General features: G+C 45.6%; 1 long non-coding RNA gene across 1 annotated transcript; it reads right to left on the reverse strand.

Annotated features, from left to right (window-relative positions):
- Positions 1 to 4669: 4669 nt before the first annotated feature.
- LOC107277652 (uncharacterized) lies at positions 4670 to 5649 on the reverse strand. Its single transcript, XR_003241037.2, has 2 exons — positions 5375 to 5649; positions 4670 to 4970 (listed from the first exon to the last, which is right to left on the reverse strand). It is a non-coding gene; the product is annotated as an uncharacterized lncRNA (long non-coding RNA).
- Positions 5650 to 6547: the final 898 nt, after the last annotated feature.

Here is a 6547-nt window from a genome sequence, read left to right on the forward strand (position 1 = left end):
GTTACTGCCTTACTGGTACGATGCATGGATGGTGTGCTTAATTTGACATGTCACTAAAACCAAGGGTCCATGCAGGTCTGGAGGAGTCAAGCAGAAGCGGCAACAGACTTGTCTGTCCAAGGAGCTCTAAATTAACACTGTACTGCGCACTCTACACGTCTACTTCCTCTGTCCCATAAAAATCAACCCAATACCGTATAAAACACTGTACTGCGTATACTACATGTCTACTCCAAACATAAATATTTGTACAATTGAAAATTTATAGATACAAGTTATAAACATTTTTAGTTACTTCATTCTCGCCAACTACTCATGTTTTAATTTCGTTATGATTTCTGCCAACCAGGGATTTAACATGGGCACTGAAATAATTTTGGCAAAATTTGCTACAGGACACCCTAAAATCGTGTAATTGGCTGTGGGACACCGTAAAATCTTGGCTTTGCCCACGGACACTACGAAAGTTGTGAAATTGGCTGTGAGACGCCGGAGGCAATATTTTATAATTTCCGAGGCAAAAGAGGTCAGAAAATTTTCTAAATGACCAATCTACCCCTGCGCGCCGCTACCTCTAAGCCTGACTGGGTCTGGTCGAACCAGACCCAGCCGGCGCTGTTTCCATCCCCCCTCCCTCCACAGCCCGATTCCCCATTCCCAAACCTAACCCTAGGCGACGGCGGCGGCGGAGGCGGCGGCGGCAGTGGCGGGGCCGGCGGCGGCGGCGCCGGCGGAGGCAGTTTCGGCGCTGGCGACGGTGTTAAGGACGGCGACGACGACGGTGGCCGATGGAGCTGTCATATTGGTAGGCGGCCGAGCGGCAGCTAGGAAGATGTCGCCAAGGAAGAAGTGTGCTGGGAAGAGAAAAAGCCCAAGAGAAAAAGAGTGAAGAAAGTTGTGCTTTCTGTGCAAGATCCTGTCATACAAGTCCCAACAGCTACTGTGTATGTTGTCAACAGCAAAATTTCTTTTTTATGCCATACATTTGCTATATTTACTCTACATATTTATGTTGATTTTCATTTTTTTGCAGGTCCACACCTTCAAGATCACAAGCATCTGGGGTAACTCAAACAAGCCCAATAACAAGGAGCAGGGCTAGAGCTCTCAATTTGGATGTTGATGCTCCAAGCAACAAGGCAGCTGGTGCCATCTGAAGACTGAAGTTCAATGACATGAAATTTGCTTTTGTATAAATGTAGGATGCTATGTTCACTGATGTTAGCTTTTAATGGCATGGACTCCTTTATGTGCTAAGTGCACTGCTTTTGTTATGGAGCCAATGGGCAGTACTACTCATATTTGCTAGGCAAAATGTGCCTAAAGACTTTCATGTATGGCTTTTGTATAGACCAAGCTTAATGGCAGTGGCAGTACCATGTGTGGCACTGGATGTATGGCACTAGTTGATGTGGAATGGCAGTGAGTATTTCTGGAATGGCTTCTAAATTATTGCTGTATAAAATTTTGTTTACTGTCCAACATGCTTGTAAATGTTTGTTGTATGGATGTATGCCAGTTTGCTGTCTGAAATTTTGCCAAACTGTCAATTTGCTGTCTGGGCAAATTTTTTGCCAATGTTTCAGACAGCAAACATTTACTGCTCAGATGCCAACATGCTGTCCAATTTTTTGTCTGGCCAAATTTTGCCAACATGCTGTCCAAATTTTTCTCTGGCCAAATTTTGTCAACATGTTGTCCAAATTGCTCAGATGCCATATACTACTGCAAATGCTGTGCACTATTACTCAATGCCATATCAAAGCAACATCACAGAGTACTGCAAAAATTCCAATTGCTCAGATGCCATATCAAACCAAATTCGAATGGCTGCATTTCATCTGAAAACCATACTACATTCATTAATTCCACAGGGCATTCATAAGTTCAACATTACATTGCTTCCAAATACTAAATTGCCTATTACAGTCCATATTACTTGCTAATGACAACTACCAAAATCAACAGTAATAATAAAGCTTGCACAACTCCAAGGTACACTAAAATTCGTCCCACTCCTTCAACTCCCTTCATTTCTGAGCCAACAATCCCCATCAGTGGCACAATGGACATTTGCCCAAGGGCAACTCGCCACCACCACGGCGCCGTACCACTGAAGATGACGCCGAGCTGTCCATCGCCGCACCAACCGAAGCCGACTAGGCCGCCGTCGTCGCCGTCCTCAACACTGCCGCCTCCGCCGCCGGCCCCGCCACCGCCGCTGTCGCCGCCGGCCCCGCCGCCGCCGTCGCCTAGGGTTAGGTTTGGGAATGGGGAATCAGGCTGTGGAGGGAGGGGGGATGGAGTCAGGCTTAGAGGTAGCGGCGCGCAAGGGTAGATTGGTCATTTAGAAAATTTTCTGACCTCTTTTGCCTCGGAAATTATAAAATATTGCCTCTGGTGTCTCACAGCCAATTTCACAACTTTCGTAGTGTCCGTGGGCAAAGCCAAGATTTTGCGGTGTCCCATAGCCAATTACACGATTTTGGGGTGTCCTGTAGCAAATTTTGCCAATAATTTTATACCAATCTTTAATTTGCTTAAGAAGTATTTGGAGGTTGCTACGGATCAGACGTCCAATTTTGTGCAAATTATCGGACGGTGTTGGTGTTGTTTAAGAATGTTTCACATGTTTCACTTGTTGATAAAAAAATATTTAAATGAAAATATTTCAGATGTTTCACTACCAGAGAAAATGTTTCAGTGCTTAAACAAAATTGTTTCAACCAAATGAAAATAGTCAAACATACTCACTGTAACACCAAGAAATTAATTTATGTAACAATGAATCAAAACGGAATGAAACAACTTAATAGAACAAATTGCAACAAAAATACAAATAAGCTGCAACATCACTAAAATTCCAACTTCACTAAAATGAAATGAAACAACTTAATAGAACAAACAAGCTACAACATCTAAAATTCCCTAGCAGCGCCTACCTCTATCTTCTTCAAGTCCGCTCACCGGAATCAACCGATTGGCATGGTGTAGACGTGGTCACGTGGACCATGGCAAGTAGCGATGCAGGAGGGCGACCTTGCCAGGGCAAGTCGCGCGACCTCCTTCGCATCGTGGGCTCGCGGCTACTCTGCCGACACCAAAGGTCCAATGTCTTATCCGGTCCTTCCTTTCGTGTCGGCCTTCTTCGCTGCCACTAGCATGGTCGCCGGTGTTCTCCTCCCTTTTTGCGTCGTGCCGCCCCACCACCGCCATAGTTAGGGGTGGACAAAAAGCTCGGGCTCGTGAGCTCGGCTCGGGCTTGGCTCGAGCTCGCAAAGCTCGGCTTGGCTCGAAAAGAAAACGAGCCGAGCCCGAGCTGCCTCCAGAGCTCGTTTGTAAATTGAGCCGAGCCCGAGCTAGCTCACAAGCCGCTCGGTAGGCTTGTCAAGCTGGTGAAAAAATGACCTTGGCCCATTAACAATTCCCCATCCCAGGCCTAATGAAAACCCTAACCTTCCCTTGCTACAGAAACTATTCCCCTTCCCACTTCCCAGTTCGTCGCCGCCGCTACTCCATCGCACCGAGACCGAGTCCCTCCCTCTGGGCGGCGCAAGGAGTTGCCGGCCGCTGGCCCGCCGCCTCCCTCCCAGTCCCTAGCAGAAGCGCCGGCGCGCCGCTCGACGCGGCAGCCTCAGTTCCGCCAGCCAGCCGCCTCCCTCCCCTGCGCCCTGCGCGGCTGCGCTGGCTCCGGCCTCCCTCCCCAGCCGCCCAGCGACGCTCGACCCCAGTGCCGTCGCGGCGCCGCCTCTCTACCCTGCACCGCCTTCGGCCTCCCTCTCCTGTGCTACCCGCGTCCCTGACTCGACGGTCGACGCCGTCCATCACCTCGCCGAGACGCCAACCGATCGACGACAGTTCACACAGCGACGAGCCTAGGATGAAGAGGTTCGTGATGTATTTTCTGATTTTTGTGATTCATTTCTCAGTAGCTGTGTATATGCGTGATGAATTGATGTGTATATGCGTGATGAATTGATGTGTATGTGTGCAGTGTGTGCTATTATCAATGATTCAATCACAGAAAGGTTGAGGCAAATAGATCAAAATTGTTATACCTACACTAATATACTATACTTAATTCGAGCCATATGTTTTGTGTAGTAAATAGAATCTGTAATGCACACTTGCTGTTAACTTGCTGAAAATTGATTGCACTATTGTTGAAGTATTTACTTGCTGTTGTGCATCACAAGCTGGCTCGAGCTGGCTCGAGCTTTGAAACGAGCCAAGCCGAGCTGCATTTTTTGCTCGTTCTCTTTATCAAGCCGAGCCGAGCCTGTTCTTTACCAAGCTTTCACGAGCCGAGCCGAGCTTGGCTCGGCTTGGCTCGTTTCCACCCCTAGCCATAGTGGCCGCTGGCATGCTCCTTCTTCCTGGCGAAACCACGAACACTCGTGTTGAGGGGAGAGAGAGAAGAATGAGTGGTTGAGATAGAGATAAGTTTGACCGGTAGAGAGAAAAAGGTGGGAAAGTGGTTAGGTGGGACCCACTCGGTGGTGCGTCCGATATTTCGTCGTATCAAACGTTCGATTTAAAGCATTATCGGAAATATTTGTCATGTTTTATTTTCGTGGACGAAGAAGGTGGTTAATAGCGCAGGTTCATGCACACTAACTGCACGCCGGGCTTGACGGCGGTAGGAGTTGCATGCGTACTAGTCTCGTCGTTGATTAGCTAGCGGCCAAGTCTGATCGCTCGGCCGTACATTTACACTAGCAATAGAAATTACACTTACAAGTAGTTGAGAATACAAATATACAATGCGCTAAATTGCATTACATTTGAAATCGGAACGAACTTACAGAGCATACTATATAATTACACGTTTGCAACCAGAGTATATATGCTGAACGTACGTCGTTGATAGTCCCTAACTAATTAAGGCTGACGTTGCTGGTCGGTGCAATCCGGCGAGCAGCCCGGCGGCGGAAGGACCGAGAAGTTCGGGTGTTTTGCGGATACGGGAGCTGCAAAACAAGGGAAAAAGCAAACTGCGTCAATATATCGTCACATGTATTTATTTATTATTATGTCGCACAAATTAAGATTAACAAATAATCTCTCTTTGCTTTTGAATTTATACATTTGTGATGGTGTTTGAATATTCATATTATCACAAATTAAATACAGATATTAAAATTATAAGTTATTTATATTCCTTATAATAAAACAAGCCACGAGGAAATTAGACGACATTTACATATAGTTCTTCTAAATAAGACAAATAATTAAACGACAAGTTATTCAGATATATTTGAAAAGTAAGATAATATATAAGTTGATTTGCTCATGCGCGCAATGGGCTTTGAAATTTAGCTTGAGCTGCGTATAGGTGCATGTATATATGATGGTTAAATGAATCTCTGATCACCTGGAGGCGACTCCGGTGTCCGGTCGCCGTCCGGCAGAATCGGCGGCGACGGGACGCCGGCGATCGGGGTCGGCGGCCGGCGGCACAAGCAGCCGCTGGTAGCCGCCAACCAGAGCACCACGGCGAGCTGCAGGAGCGGCAGCACGAGACGTCGTCGCTGCAGCCGCGCCATCCGGCCTAACTAGCTAGCTGCCTAGCTACCACCCTCTTGTAATTTGTTGCTAGCTGCTCAAACGATCTGCACGCTGCTCATATCTGATACCAGCATTTCGTGCCGGGTCATTATTATTTATAGAGGCAACATGGATAATCGATATTCATAGAGAGCAGTGGCGGACGCAAGATTAAAATAAAGATGAGGCGAAGATGCTCGTCTCAATAAGAACAACTAAACGCAAAAAATACCATATTTATGTTGTAATCATATAAATATATAGTATAAACAATAAATTAAGGCAAACAAAAACAAAAATGATATTAAAAATAAAGTAATAATTTTTGCGCCATACATAATTCATCATACATAAAAAGATAAACATATCAATTTGCAAATATGAGTCAATTCATAAAGCATGGTTGATAGATATCTTTTAAAAAATAAATATATGAGAAGATATCGCATACCCAGAATAAGATGATTATTATTTTGCTTAGAAGGGAGAGAGAGAGAAAAACATTAGGCAGCTAACTATAGTAGGGGACGGGGGTGAGCAGTGTCGAGGAATTGACTCAGGAAAGCATTACATATGCAGGATTAAAATTGGACACTTGGACTGCTTATTTATGGGTCAATTGTGAATTGGATATGGTGGTAGGCGGCCTAAAAAGGATATGGAGGGTTGGGGTGGCGCGGGCCGTAGCTGGGCCGGCCGCCCAACCCCGCCTAATGGGTGGTACCGCCCCTGATAGAGAGAGAGGCGTATAGCCGTATAGTAAAAGTCGTATATCTGTCGTTGTCGTGCGCGAACGCATATGGTTGGTTTGGTGGTACTCTCTCAGTCTAAAAAAACAAATCTAAAACTGCACATGACATTATACTACTATATATATATATATATGCTACATTCAGTTTTAGTTTCGTTTTTTTTTATAGTTTTTCCCTGGTTTTGCACTATAAATTCCAGTCTACATTTTGAACGGATGCATATATGTGTTTCGTATATTATATATGTT

This window comes from Oryza sativa, chromosome 2 (genome assembly GCF_034140825.1).
Source record: "Oryza sativa Japonica Group chromosome 2, ASM3414082v1".
NCBI lineage: Eukaryota > Viridiplantae > Streptophyta > Magnoliopsida > Poales > Poaceae > Oryza > Oryza sativa.